This window comes from Heterodontus francisci, chromosome 26, assembly GCF_036365525.1.
Source record: "Heterodontus francisci isolate sHetFra1 chromosome 26, sHetFra1.hap1, whole genome shotgun sequence".
NCBI lineage: Eukaryota > Metazoa > Chordata > Chondrichthyes > Heterodontiformes > Heterodontidae > Heterodontus > Heterodontus francisci.
The window spans coordinates 70,435,516-70,451,705 of NC_090396.1; the positions used below are offsets into that span (position 1 = coordinate 70,435,516).

Consider the following 16,190-nt stretch of genomic DNA (forward strand, 5'->3'; position numbering starts at 1 on the left):
ATCCTGAAGATCCTTTTGGTGACATTCCTGGGAGTGTAGATCCATTGACATAAAAACTGCATTTCTGCAGGGTGATACTTTTCAGAGAAGTTTCTGAAACCACCTAAAGAGGCAGCAGATGTAAAAGGAAAAACTATAGAAACTGAACAAATGTATCTATGGCATCAATGATGCTTCCAGAATGTGGTATTTCTCAGTGAGATCTGTTTTGTTGAAAATTGGTTGTGTTTAACTAAAAGCAGATCCCTCAATGTCTTACGGGTATCATAAAGGGAAACTTTCAGGCATCTTCATGATGCATGTTGATTTCTTAGGGGTGGTATTGCAGATTTTGAGAAATATTAAGATTGGGAGTCAGGCTTGTGGGGTTTTTAAATATGTTGGTTTAGATATTAAACAGACTAAGTCTGGAGTAACTTTAAATCAACAATTCTATTTAGAGTATTACTCCCATCCCAGTTAATTGTGTTAGGTCATCATAGAAAGATAATGATATATCTAAAGCTGAGACTGAGCAATTGCGATGCTTGATTGGTCAATTAAACTGCACTCAGACTAGACCTGATGCTAGTTTTGATGTGCTGGAGTTCAGCATGATACATCTGAAAATTGAGAATGTTTTAAGGGCAAATAAAACATTAAAATTAAAATTGGAGAAATATGTACTGAAGTTCCCATCCTTAGGTGACCCAAAGAACATGAAGCGAGTAATTTTTAGTGATGCTTCACATGCTAATCTTCCTGATGGGTATTTGAGTGCAGCTGGTTTCACAATATTTCTGATGGGTGAAAATGGGAAATGTTGTCCTTTAGCTTGGGAAGCTAAGAAAATAAAATGGGTTGTTAAAAGCACTTTAGCTGCAGAAACACTGGGTCTTGTGGAGGCGGTGGATATGGGGTTCTATTTGTCAAATATTTTGGATGAAATTCTGAACAAGGGTCATCCTAAAAATAGGATACCAATTGAATGTTATGTGGATTATTGAAGGGTATTCCCAAGTGCAGAGGCACCTGCAGTAAATATCATACTGTTTAAATGTTATTTGAGTAACCAGTAACGTATAATCTTAGTGAACAATGAAAAGGTTGCAAGGCATCATGGGGCTTAGCCAACTTGACCACATTCACACAGGAGTCGAGTAACATAAATTCAAACAAAGACTTATTCAATGGAGAGCAGATGTCCTTGTGGAATGCTGACAAAGATACCAGCCTGTAACAAGGTTAAGATAAGGTAGTGTGCGTACATGAGAACCAAGGATGGAGACGAGAAAGGAATGGAAAACATCATGAGTAATTCCCTATCTGTCCGTGGGTTGGTCATGCAGCCCCTTTCACGCCTGGTAACCGCTTCTATTGGTCTTTAGTAATCAATGTATATAATCTGTATTCATTATGATTGGACCATGTCCAGCCAGGATGGGCTGAGTAACTGTTTGAAAATGTATAAGTATTGATGATTTTTCTTTGTTCGGTGGAGAGGCATCTGGACAGACCAGTGACCTGCTCCCTGCCGGCGTAACTTAAATAAACTGTTTGACATTGGAGCAGACCTGAGTGTCGAGTGATTCTTCTAGATTCATTCCCGCTAACATGGATAATCGTTCTTTGTGGGACAATGTACATGCTACAAAAGTGAGTAACAAGACACGTATTGTAACAAATGCTGGAGAGAAAGGAAATCTCCAAATTTAAATGAGTAGATGAAAGTCATCAGCTATCCAATTGTTTCACAAAGAAATGCCAGTACAAAAATTGTCGGGTGCTAGAGGAGGGGCATCTCTCAATGTAATACTTCGTACCTAATATGGAATTTATTTTGAAATGTTGTTTGAGCATGTTAATCCACGTTTTCTTATAAAAGGAATCTGTTAATTGTGTATCAATTGTTTAACTGTAGCAGGTGGAGGGTGTTAATTGGGGGCTTACTTAAACACTTGTAAGCAGACATTGGCTGAGACTGATGGAGGTTTTGAGTGAGGAGCTACATGTTTAGAATCCTTTTTACCCTGTACAAATATGTGAAACTGAGTAAAGATGGGCTCCAGCATCACCCTTCCACAAGAAGCTTCCTGGAATTTGACATCCCCTGCCCTTTTTGCATACTTTTGCCAATTTGTCCTTTTTATAAATATTTATCCAATTCTCTTTGCAAGTTATATAGGAGGTCCTGGAGTTAACTCTGGTGGAGTGGCTGTGAATGCTCTTCCTTTACAAATTCTCTGCACCCATGCAAATGACCCCATGCCTAAAATTTGGGACAGGGTCCCCAGACAGGCCAGGATTCTATTCCACCATACTTGTGCCAGTGGAGTGGATTTCTACAAAGTTTGGCACCTAAGTATTTAAAATTTTCTCTAACATGGCTTGACTATTAGTTTACAGTCCTACCTTGCCATTGCTTTTTGGAAATAAAGCTGCTAAAGTAAATACACCGAGCATAGGTCCAAGAATTATCCCTTCAAAGGTTAGTGTTGCCTGGGCAGAATGACAAATAAAAAGCACATATTGACAAGCAGTAATTCTCTTTGTTAAAATGCACTTTCATAATTCAGTAAAACATATCAGTTTGAAATTTATCTATAAACAAAGTGCTGGAAATACTTTGCAGGCCAGGCAGGATTTCCTACTTGAGTATTTCCAGCATTTTCTGTTTATATTTCAGATTTTGAGCATCCACAATATTTTTTTGAAATTTATTTACCTGAAGTACATTTCTGTTTAGGAGAGAACACACTCCAGCCATGCCTATTGTGGTCAGTCCAAAAGTCATAGCTGCATCACAGAACAACAGTTAAGAGATTAATCCAAGTAAAATGAACTTTTTGTTAAAGTTGCATCTCCAAAAAATATTTCTTTATTCTTAAAATGCAATTTATGTACTCTCTGGATAGTCTGAAGTCTCATTTGAGCTCTTGTGTGGGGCCAGGAATTCTGATTGGGTCTTGGACTGAACTGGGATGGGTCTGGAAAATGGATTCCATTAGGATTCTGCCCAGTGTTTCTGTTCTACCTTTTTTCTGGTGAGGGTTCCATGAGTTGATCTGCTGTGTCAGGGAGAGTTCCCAGGTTGTCATTTATACCCTCTGTAGGCCTCATAGAACTTGTACCAACTGAGTTGACAGCTGGTGCAAGTCCTGCTGAGATCTGTAATAAGGTCCCAAACTCTTACTCTGGTGTGAAAAAAATAACCAACCCCCTCCGGGATTTATTAGCTTCCACAAGAGGCTGCTTACTACACTGGGAGCAGAAGAACCGAAAAGGACATTTCTTCAGGGCCTCCTGCCCACTGGTGTGGCATGGAGCAACTTCAACATTCTGCTAACAATTTAGAGCAGGTATCCTTTCAAATATGGGAATCCCATCCCAGCCTTATAGATAACCCTATCCTTGGGCATTTGGGATAGGGACAGTGACCAAGGACTATAGTGGATGGAGTCTGTGCATCACTGCACTTACACAGTGGAGCAGATCCCCAGAGTTTCAGACTTGTAGCATTTAATTTATTCTTGATTACTAACCATCCTCTAGTTTTTCAACAAAAACAGTCCAAACCATGTCATATAAATTGGCTGTATGGGATCAGTTTCCTGACTGGATCCTGTTTGCTGGGAAATGTATGAAATCATTTTTACATCCAATGTCAAACAATAGGAAATCTCAATTACACATCCACCACAATTAGACAAAACACTGGTAGAAGTAATAACTTTTGAGACTATCCTATATTAAAATACAGTTATGAATGAACAATAGACATTTGATAACATTTACACAACTTTCATTCAGGAATTCTCAGAAAAATGTTGGTTTTATTCAGTATAAATTTCAATTTAGCCAACTATTGTGCACAGAGTTACCCAATTATCACTATGCTTTATTCAATATAAGTCTGTCTATCCTTTTTTATTAGTGTTTTCAGTGTCCGGAGCAGTATTATGGGGGTAATAGTGTGAGGGATAGCACTACAGGATAATAGTGCAAGGGTATAAAGGTGCTACGGACAATATACAGGCCAATAGTGGTGCAATTGATATTACAGGGTTTTCATAGTGCAACAGACAGTATTACCATGTAATAATGGTGCAAGGGACAGTACTACTGGTTGCAGATGAAATTTAACAAAAATGTGAAGTGATACATTTTGGTGGGAAAAATGAGGAGAGGCAATATAAACTAAATGGTACAATTTTGAAAGGAGTTCAGGAACTGAGAGCTGGTGTGTAAATACACAAATCTTTGAAGGTGTCAGGGCAAGCTAAGAAGGCTGTCAGGAAAGCATATGGGATCCTTGCCTTATCTAACAGAGGGAGAGAGTACAAAAGCAAGTAAGTTTATGCTAAATCTTTTTAAAACCCTGGTTAGGCCTCTGCTTGAGTATGGAGTTAAATTCTGGATACTGCACTTTAGGGAGGATGTAGAAGAGATTTACTAGAATGACACCAGAGATGAGGGATTTCAGTTATGTGGCGAGACTAAAGAAGCTGGAGTTCTTCTCTTTAGAGCAGAGAAGGCTAAGAGGAAATTTGACAGGTGCTCAAAATCGCAAACCATTTTTGATAGTGTAACTGTTTCCCATAGCAGAAGGGTTGCTAAACAGAGGACACAGATTTAAGATGATGGGCAAAGGAACCAAAGACAATATGGGGATATCTTTTTATTTTACACGGCAATTTATTGTGCTCTGGAATGCAGTGTCTGAAAGGGTGGTGGAAGCAGATTTAATAGTAGCTTTCAAAAGGGAATTGGATAAATTTAAGGGAACAACATTACAGGAATGAGGAAACAGCACAGGAAGTGGGACTAAATGGATAACTCTTGCAAAGAGCTGCCTTAGCATGATTGACCAAAAGGCTTTCTTCTATGTTGTATCATTCTATGGGCTGGAATTTTACCGTTGACAGATGTTGATGGCGAACCCACTTCTGCCTAGCCCGGGGATCCAACCTGCATTTTACGGGTCCCTGGGCTTTAATTTGTCCCGAGGCGGTACTTCCACCCGCTTGAGTGAGGAGGTCCCGCTTCAGTGAGCTGCAGGCCAGCAGCTTGGTCCAAACAGTACCACCAGGAGTGGAGGCTACTGCTGGGACTGCAGCCCAGCCAGCACCATGGAGCCAGGACTTCAGGTAAGTTGGGCTTGCCTTGCTGGGGGCATGATCGGTTGTGGTGGTGAGGCAAGGGGGGGGGGGGGGGGGGAAGTGCATCTTGGGTCCTGGGGCAATCAGGCACCCTGTCATGGCACAACCCCCCCCCCCCCCTGCCCCCCCACCCCTGGCACACAGGCTGGCAGATATCGCTGGGTAGCCTTTCATTTCCCCAGCACACCTGCTTGCCATACTTGCCTGTGGTGGCAGACGAGGGCCCTAAAGTGGCCACTTAAGGGCCTTGATTGGCCTCGGGCAGGCCATTTTCCCACACTGCCTGACCGCCATAAGGTTGGCTAGAGGCAGGAGTGGGGCATGAAGGCCTCCCGGAGCCTCCCACTCAATTTTATGCTGCCCCCAGCGTCCCTCAACACCACCATCTGACCTGCTGGGGCTGCATAAAATTCAGCCCTATGGCTCTATTTATATAAAGTCCCATTGATCTAGATATGTTTGTACAATTAACTAACCCAGTTGAAATAGCTGATTAATAAACAGCTCAGCCCCAAATTTCCTTTTAGCCCACTCAGATGTTACAAGTACGACAGACGATTTTTTTTTTTTTCCTGCTGTTTGTGCCCCTGACTCTGTTGCACTTCCCAGATCAGAGTCATTGAAATAATTGGTGCACGTTTGGTACCAACAGCAGGTGGCAGGAAAGTAGCTGCAGTGCATTGCAGTATTTGTCAGCTGACAGCGTGTTCAAAGATTTTTAAGAGTTTTCAAAGTGCATGACTGTGTACACAGCCATTTCAGGATGGAAATCGATCACTATGATCAACTCCAGTAGGGAAACCTGTATTTTAAATTTTAGCCTGCCGTTTGAGCCCTTGGGAGCACTGGCGCAAGGGAATGTCGAGACACAAGAGGTGTAAAAGTATCCCTTATGCCCAATGCTGCCAAGGGCTCAAATGCAGGAAACACATCAAATAATGAATTTTTCTCATTTGCATGTCATCATACAATGTCAGCCCCCAAATGCACAATTTTGATGGGTTCCCACCCATCTTCATATTTTGCTAATTTCTGCTATTCACTTCTTCCACAGCATAAATGAAGAAATTAATGTTTCAAACTCTGGTCTTTTGTGAATATAACACATGTAAAAACAGGAACTTACCACCGTATTCTCTTTTGACTACTTTCTTTCAAATATGTGCACACAACAAAATAAAATGTAAAGTTAACAATCAAGGATGAATTCGTGTTCTATTAATTTCTACATTGATACACTTTTCAAAGTGAAATTGGAAACCATCTAGTGAGTAGTCGCAAGGTATCAAACAAATATAAAGCATTAGGTGTCACCCTTGGCTCTGGCGGCACACTCATCTGAGTCAGTCATAAGTTGCTTCAATCCATAGACAATCTCAAAATCTAGGCGGATACTTGAGTGCCCTACTGACAGTGCTGCACTGCTGGAAGTGCAATCTTTTGGATGAGACATTAAATCAATGCCCTGACCACCCTGTGAAGTAGACATAAAAAATTTCTATGACACTATTTTGAAGAAGAGTAGAGGAGTTCTCTAGGCATCCTGCCCAATATTTGTCCTTAAACATTACTAAAACAGATTAACTGGTCACTAGTCAATGCTGTATGAAAATTGGCTGCCACTTTTTCTACATTGCAACACTCCAAAAGTAGTTAATTTTCTGTGAAGTATTTAGGTCATACTAATGTCATGAAAGGTGCTATACAAATTTCGTAGGACGCTTTTACACATCTCCTCATAACAAACTTCAGAGTGGCATTGAGATTCAGAAGTCTGGAATTTAATGTCCGTCCATTTTCTCAGCTGAAATAGTTCATGGAACAGGGTGGTGATAAAAAGGGAAGAAAATGGCAAAATGGAAATAAATTTAAAGGAATAGTTCCAGAGAACTTTTTTTGGTCACCTTTTCACCTTTGTCCCTGCCAAAACAGCAGGACCATTAGCAGGTGTGGAACTAGTTGAACTTTGACTGACACAGCATTAGCATCCCACCTCCAGGTTCCCTGGCCATCAGGGAGGGTGGGCAGGATCTTGTGCTGGATCTGTCAAAGGAACCTTTTCTCATTAAAAGGACCATAGCATGGTTGGAATGAGTCAAGTGGAGATGAAGTTTTGAGGCTGCAGAAATCACAAGTACGTAGAGGAGGCCTGGGAAGGCTTCCCCCTGGGTCCCTCACTTTCGAGGCCCTGCTGTGGGATCTGAGGGGTTGCAGTGAGTTGATCTTTCCCAAGGATGTGAGGAAGAGGACAACCTCTCCAACCAAGTAGGTATGCATAAGTGGCTGAAGCAGTCAGCAGCATAAACATGGTCCATCCAGCTTGGAGACAGTACACCAAGGCTTCAGGAGGGCGGGAAGGTGATTGGCATAACACTTTAAGGTTCCAAGCCCAATAGTTTGACTTTCCCAGCATTCTCCTGCATAGCCCTCCTCAGGACAACACAGCTTTCAGCTCCACATCCCCATCTGAACAATCAACACTCACACTCACCCTCATCCTATTGCCCTTTCACACCTATGTCTCACTGTCACCCTCCACAAATGTTAACTTTCTTTCCTATTCACACAAGCCATTACTAACATTTGTAACTATGTTTTCTCTCTTGTAGAAGAGAGCACACAACCTCCAAAGGCAGACACACCATGTGGCCCTCCAGTGACTGGCTGGTTGAGGGAAGAATGTGGATCAGGATGTCACTAACTTGATGCTATTCTACAAATAGTGTCACGGGATTTTTATTGTGCACTGGATTTACTGAAAGCAAACAAGGTCTCAATTTAACATCTCATCAGAAGGGAAGCACTTTGGACAATATAAGACTCTTGCAGTTATGCACTGTAGAATCTTCTAGATTACATGCTTAAGTACTGCAGTGGAGGACTTGAGACAGGAAAATTGGGGTCCTATGAGGTACATAGAACTACAATGCAATTTTTAGCTACCAATTTTTGGGTATTAATGAGTGTGCCACACAAGTTTTAACCTGCATTGTTACAGGGACCACTGCAAGTTTCTTGCCAATCCAGCCAAACTCAGATTTTCTGCAAAGGAAATGGGTGGATTTCCCACCACCCACCCCCCCCACACTCCCCTGCCCTGCAACCAGTCCTCCCACCACTTAATCAGCAAGCTGCCTGTGAGTGCTGGTTCAATGTTTGCAATTTGCCAATTCCATGTAAATGTGGCCCGACCATTCAAGTGGCTCATTAATTGAGGACATCAAGCAGGTTGCATGATTGCTCTGCCCACCAAATGTATAAAATTGGCCCACAACAAAATCTTTAAATGGCCAAAACAGTCAATAGAATCAACGGAGGGACCAAAAATAGAGAGTTTCTGATTGGAACACTTTTTAGTCACTTCATTGCAAGCTGATTTTCTTCAAGTCAACCTGCCCTTTTAAGCTGTTTCAGGAGCTAGACACCTGCAACCACAGCCACCTTTCTCCTCCCCTCCCTACCCACCCCCCCCCCCCCCCCCCCCAACCCCCACCCTCCTGCACCAGCCAAGAGCTTGCAAGGACAGGGGAATGCTATCTGGAGCTTGTTCAAAACAATTTAAAATGAGGCTGACCTTCCTTGTCAGCATCTCCCTGAACATGAATTAAACAATCTTACCTCAGTCTGGAAATTGTTAGACTTCTGGATAATTTTTGCTATTAATCTGGAATCACAAGAAGCATCTTTCTATACAACAGGAAGTGTAAGGACAGTTTTAAGATGCTTCACTTGCAATGCAAAGGTCTTGCACAGGAAATCCTGCTCCTCCCTGACATCTGCACTCCCAGTACCTCACGCAAAGCACAATGGGAATGCAACATTAGCATTCTAATAAAAGGCATCAAACAAAATCTCGAGAGGTCCACTCAGCACTCCACTAATACAAACTGTGCTGCACAAAGTGCTTCTGCTCTGGGAGGGCAATTTCAGAGCCATTGTGTAGAAACAAAAACCTTTGGCAACTGAAATGCTATTAGCCCTTGAAATACATAAACTCAGAATTGACTGTTTCTGGGGGGAAAAAAACAAGTTGAAGGGAGGTCCTAATGACCTCAAAATTCCACAGGAGTTTTACTAGTCTCCCATTTTAACTTTTGGAAGGCAATTAGCTCAAGCTCCAAGGAAGCCAAGAAAACTGTTAGATCTCTCCCATCCCCGAGAGTTGTCTTGTGGTGGTATTTCCACCTGCCCTATACAAGATAAGTGACTGGAGCCAGTGGCAGAGACAGAAGCATGGGCTCCCTAAACTGATCTTGTTCCTGAGGCTCACTGGGGATCCAACAAAGTAGTGGTGATTGGTACACCAAGCAATATGAGGCATACAGGCTTCCACAATGGTACATATTGTAATATTACTTGTCCCTTGGTGTGTGATCTGTTGCTGAATCACAGGAATACAAGTAATATTCAAAACAAACATGCAGTTTTATAACAGAACTGGAACATAGATACATATGTAGTAACTGCAGGAGCACATCTAAACACATCTCACTATGTCAGGCTCCACCCACAACGAACTGATGTGTGACTCGATATTGTTACGACCAAGGTGGGAGGAGTGCACTGTTTATTCTAGTTCCACTTCTCCACCAGTCACAGCATATATTAAATTTTCCCACATACTGATACAGTCAATCATATACTCTATTTTTCCCAGAATAAAACACACTAACCAGGTTTGATTATTGAACAACAAAATTGTCACTATTATAAAACAAGTCTTAACCAGTAATGAAGTAAACCATAAACACAGTGAAATTTTAAAGTTCCCTTTTTACCTTAGTCCCTCATGCTCACACACATACACTGGTTAACCAGAAAAATAAAAGGAATTTTTGTTTAGAGCTCTGTTGCAGACAAAAAAAATCACTTGGGCTTAATACTTGCTCATTCATTAAGGAAACAGCAGATGAGATGTTGTGTTCCAAAAATGGCTTACAGTGTGTCCTCCAAGTACACGTAGACGGGTCAATGGGATATTTTAGAACAGTTCTTTTTAGGCAGCGTTGAGAATTAATTTAGCAGGCTTTTCTTCAAAGACAGGAGAAGAGTTGACACAGTGGACTTCTCGTGTTCTTTGAAAGGTGCGGGAAAGCAGAGCTGGGTTGTGGTCTTCTCTCGTTGGAAATTTTCTTCCTTTGTCTACAGGTTTTTTAAAGAAATGGAACAGCCTGGACTGAACTAGGGTTCTGTCACTCCGTTACATATATTTTTCTAAACTCCAACCCCTTTTAAACATTTCCAACTTCAAACCATTCAAAAGTGAAGCCAGAAACAGAGTCCACCTTCTGACCTGTCATTTCTCTGCACACATCTTCCCCCAGTTACCAGGGTTTCTGTTCTATTTTTAACTTGACAACTAGTAACTGTTCAAGTCCTTTCAGTGTTCCAGTGATGAGCTTTTTTTCTGGGGGGAGGGGGGGGAGGGGTGTTAAACTGGTCCAACATTTCTTCAGTTTGACTACGAATTCTCAAATATTTTTAACAGAAGCACTTTTGTAACACCTCCACACTTGGAGATGTGAAACACCATTTTTAAATGCTGCTAAAATTCTGCTCTGTATCCTGTTCATTCAGATAACTCAATCGTCAAATTCTCAATACAACATCTGCAATAACATTATTTTTTGCCCACAATGTGGAAATTTTTTTAAGTGATAAAGTTGTAATAGTAAACTCCACTGGAATAGTCTGGCATTCTGGTTTTTAAATTTTTTCCACAAAGTTTATCACCAAATCAGCCAACTGCAACCTTCCAAACAGCCACCACCACACCCCCACCCCCCCTGCAGTTGTTCCAAGTGACACTATAGATCAGCACATGAAGGTAAACCACATAGTTAGGAACCCTGGTTACCAATTGGTTCACTAGTGTCTGAAAAGTGGCTGGGACATTCCCTAGTCTGAATGGCAACACTCGGCACTGGAAAAGACCATCTGGTGTGCCAAAGGTCAATATTTATTTATTTAGTTCTGTGTTAAAGGAACTTGCCAGTATCCCTTCAACAAAACTCTTTTGTAAGAATCATGGCACTACCCATTCTGTCAATATAGTCTTCCAAGTGAGGTATTGGGTAGCAGTCTGCTTTGTCACTGCATTAACTTTTCTGTAGTCTATGCAAAGTCTAGTTGAACATCAGTTTAGGCGCTAACACCGCTAGGGAACTCCAGCTGCTTTGACTGGGTTCAATTAGATGGTTTTGCAGCATGTATTGGATTTCGGCTTTTACCTGAGTCTGTTTCTCTGGACTTGAGTGTTAAGGATTCCCCTAGGGCCACATGTGTGGCTAAGGTTGTACATAACTGGCTTATCCCTACAGACTCTCTTAAATGCTGTGATTAGCCTTGATAGGTCTTCTCGTTGTTCTGCATCTAAATATGAAAACATAGTGTCCAATCTCCCTAGCATTCAATATTAGCTAACCAGATAGTAGGAGGTTCAATTTGAGAATTGTCTAGGCCTCCTTCTGCCTCATCCTCACTATCCCTGTCATCCTTCACCGTCCCTACTACCTGACATAACTGTGCTTGCTTATCCTCCTCCCAGTGATGATATTGTGCCAACATATTGATATGACACAGCCAATTCTTCCTGGCGATCTGGGGTGTCAATCAAATTTATTTTGTCAATTCTCTTGACCACTTTATATGGACCATTGAACTGTGCTTTCAATGGCTCACCCTGTAAAGGCAGTAATGCTAACACCTCACCCCTGGTTGAAATATTCATGCTTGTCTACTTATTTCTTCATAGTTGTTTGGGAATCTTTAAGGTGGTCCTGAGCCACTTTGCAAGCTCTCGTGTGCTGTTCCCGGAACACAGATACATAATCTAGCACCGAAGATTCGTCCCTCTCTTAAAAACCTTTCTTTAATTAGTTTTAGAGGACCTCTTATCTGATGTCCATAAACTAATTTAAAAGGACTAAAACTGGTAGACTCATTAGGTGAATCCCTAGTGGCAAATAAAAGAAATTCTAGCCCTGTATCCCAATCGTGGGGATACTCATGACTGTATGCCCTGATCCTGATCATCGTTTTGAGGGTCTGATGATACCTCTCTAAAACTCCATGTCTGTGGGTAGTATGCTTTAAGACTTAACTATGTTGTACTCCAATTACCCATAACTTGCTGAAAAATTTTAGACATAAAATTGGAACCTTGGTTCAACTGACTCTCAATCGATAATCCATAACTAGAAGAACTGGGTTAATTTCTCTACCACCTACCTTAGCAGAAATTGTTCTCCAGGGAATGGCCTCTGGGAACAGAGTAGTCATATCCATGATGAGTATATATTGATTACCAAAAACAAAAGCAGGACAAGGCTTACATGCCTCAGTTTAGTTTAGTTTAGAGATACAGCACTGAAACAGGCCCTTCGGCCCACCGAGTCTGTGCCGACCGTCAACCACCCATTTATACTAATTCTACACTAATCCCATATTCCTACCACATCCCCACCTGTCCCTATATTTCCCTACCACCTACCTATACTAGGGGCAATTTATAATGGCCAATTTACCTACCAACCTGCAAGTCTTTTGGCTTGTGGGAGGAAACTGGAGCACCCGGAGAAAACCCACGCAAACACAGGGAGAACTTGCAAACTCCACACAGGCAGTACCCAGAATTGAACCTGGGTCGCTGGAGCTGTGAAGCTGCGGTGCTAACCACTGCGCCACTGTGCCTCACTTAAGGGATAAGGAGTTACTTTTCCTTTTGACAAGAATTCCCTATAAATCTCAGGTATTTTATTCACAACCCCCTGGACTCGCATTGTTTTTTGTATTTAGCATTACAGGTGCAGTCAGAGCTACAGCCTGATCTGCTGCACTCTGGGTCAGGGCCCCATTCTCTGCATTGGCTTTGTGTACCCCAATAAGTCCCATGAGTTTACCCCGCAACTTCCAGCATTCTGCACAAAGATGTCCCACCTTGTGACAATGGTATAAAGCCTGGCTCGGGTATAAAATTAAAACCCAACCCAAGTCCCTTAATTTTTTTTAAATGCCTGAAATGGCCTGAAAATAACTAACAAACATTTTTGAAACAGAAAAATATCATAGACTAAAACAAAAACAACACAAAACACTACAGTCCAGCTCGACCCAACCCAAGCCCGAATGCTGGACGCCGAATACAGATACGACCCGACACATGTAGTCGGGTTCGGGTCAGGTAGTCAGGCTTTACAATGGTAACACTTAGGCTTGTGGATCTCGCTTCCACCCTCAGCCTCTTCCTTTCTGGCCTGAGGAGGAACATAAGACATAGGAGCAAGTGTAGGCTGTTCAGCCCATCGAGCCTGCCCTGCCATTCAATATGATCATGGCTGATCTTCCACTTCAATGCCTTTTTCCCACACTTACCTCAAAAGTTCCTTATGTCATTTTGTATTTAGAAATCTGTCAATGACTGAGCTTGCACAGCCCTCTAGGGCAGAGAATTCCAAAGATTCACAACGCTCTAAGTAAAGAAATTTCTCCTCATCTCTGTCCTAAGTGGCTCCCCCCTTATTTGGAAATTGTGTCCCCTGGTTCTAGACTCCCCAACCAGGGGATCTGCATCTACTCTGTCTATCCCTTTAAGTATTTTGTAGGTTCAATGAGATCACCTCTCATTCTTAGAAACTCTACAGAATACAGGCCCAGTTTCCCCAATCTCTCTTCATAGGACAGTCTCACCATCCCAGGAACAACTCTGGTAAACCTTCATTGCATTCCCTCTATGGCAATAGTATCTTTCCTAAGGTAATGGGACCAAAACTGCAAACCGTACTCCAGTATGGTCTAACAAAGGCCCTATACAATTGAAGCAAGACTTCACTACTCCTGTACTCAAATCGTCTTGCAGTTATAGGCTAACATACCATTAGCCACCTTAATTGCTTGCTGCACCTGCATGTTAGCTTTCAGAGACTTATTGACAAGGACACCTAGGTCCCGTTGTACATCTACACTTTCTAATCTCTTACCATTTAAAAAATACTCTGCACATCTGTTTCTCCTACCAAAGTGGATAACCTCACATTTTTCCACATTATATTTCAACTACCACGTTCTTGCCCACTCACTAATTCTGTCCAAATCCCCTTGAAGCCATGTTGCATCTTCACAACACACATTCCCACCTAGATTTGTGTCATCCGTGAACTTGGAAATACGACATTTGGTCCCCTCATCCAAATCATTGATATATTGTGAACAGCTGGGGCCCAAGCACTGATCCCTGCAGCACCCCACTAGTCACAACCTGCAAATGTGAGAATAACCCACTTATTCCTACTGTTTTCTGCCCGTTAACCAATCCTTAATCCATGCCAGTATATTACCTCCTATCCCATGTGCTTTAATTTTGCCACTCAACCTCTTGTGGGGGACTTTATCAAAAGCCTTCTGAAAATCCAAGTATACCATGTCCACCAGCTCCCCTTTATCAATCCTACTAGTAACATCCTCAAAACAGGTTCGTCAAACATGATTTCCCATTCATAAAGCCATGTTGACTATGTCCAATAGATCATTATTATCCAAGTGTCCATTATATCATCCTTTAGAATAGATTCCAGCATTTTCCCAACAACTGATGTAAGGCTAACAAGTCTGTAATTCCGTTTTTCCTCTCCCTCCCTCCCATTAAATAGTGGGGTGATATTTGCTACCTTCCAATCTGCAGTAACCACTCCAGGATATTTAGAATTTTGGAAGATGATCACCAATGCATCCACTATCACCATAGCTACCTCCTTTCAACACGCCGGGATGTAGAATATCAGGTCTTGGGGACTTATCAGCCTTCAGCACCATTAATTTCTCCAATGCAACCTTGTTACTAATACTAATTTCCTTCAATTCCTCATTTTCCCCCTAATCCCTTGGATCTCTAATTCTGGGAGATTTCTTGCATCTACCTCAGTGAAGACAGAAGCAAAGTAATCATTTACCTTCTCTGCCATTTCTCTATTCCGCATTTATAAATTCTCCTGACTCCACCTGTAATAGACCCACATTTGTCTTAGCTAAACATTTCCTTTTTACATAGAAGCTTTTACAGTCCATTTTTATATTTTGCTGGCTTACATTTATATTCTGTTCTCCCTTTCTTTATCAGTTTCTTGGTTCTCCTTTGCTGTATTCGAAAATCCTCCCATTCCTCAAGTTTACTACTATTTCTGGCAACTTTATAGGCCTTTTCTTTTAATCTTATACAATCCTTAACTTCCTTTGTTATCCACAGTTGACTGCCTTTACTTTTGGGGTTTTTGTGCCTTGAAGGAATGTATAGTTACTGTAAACTATGTAATAATTCTTAACACTATCCATTTCCTATGAACTGCCATACCTTTTAATGTATTTTTCCCAATCCACCTCCTACCTTCATAATTTCCTTTGTTCAAATTTAACACCCTGGCTTCAAATTGAACTACCTCACTTTCAAACATAGAATTTTACATTATTATATTATGGTCACTCATCCCTAAAGGTCCCAGGGCATTCCCAGCTGTCCCTTGTCCCCGGCTAATTGCCTTCCTTTCACCCTCCCACCTTCTATCCTTCTCCGGTTTGTGGGGTGATAGATAAAGGGCTTATACACAAGCTCATAATCATCATCAATTTCTGCTGCCTGTCTGGCTGTTAAAACCTTCTGGTTCTCTACCTGGGTTCTTGCTAATGGAGGGAGTAAATTTTTTAATACTTCCAGAAGAATTAGTTCCTTAAGGTTCTCAGGCATGGCTTCCATCTTTAGTGCCTATATCCAACAATCAAAATTTATTTACTCTACCCTCAAATTCTATACAAGTCTGCCCAGACAATCTCCAGAGGTTCCAAAATTTCTGCCTGTACACTTCAGGGACCAACTAACTCATACACAGCGAGAATAGCCCTTTTGCTATCTCAGTCTGCAGAAGCCTCAAAGCATGGCATAAACTTCATGAGCTCTGCCCATCAACCTGCTTTACATAAGCAGTGTCCAGCTTTCCTCTAGCAATTTCAAGTGTTTGGCTATCTTCTCAAAAGAAATAAAAAAAATGCCTCTATACCCCTTTA

At 41.7% G+C, this 16,190-nt stretch overlaps 1 pseudogene; it reads right to left on the minus strand.

Moving 5' to 3' along the window:
- Positions 1 to 16,190, minus strand: part of LOC137384587 (sodium/iodide cotransporter-like) — a 197,369-nt pseudogene that overhangs the window by 34,529 nt on the left and 146,650 nt on the right.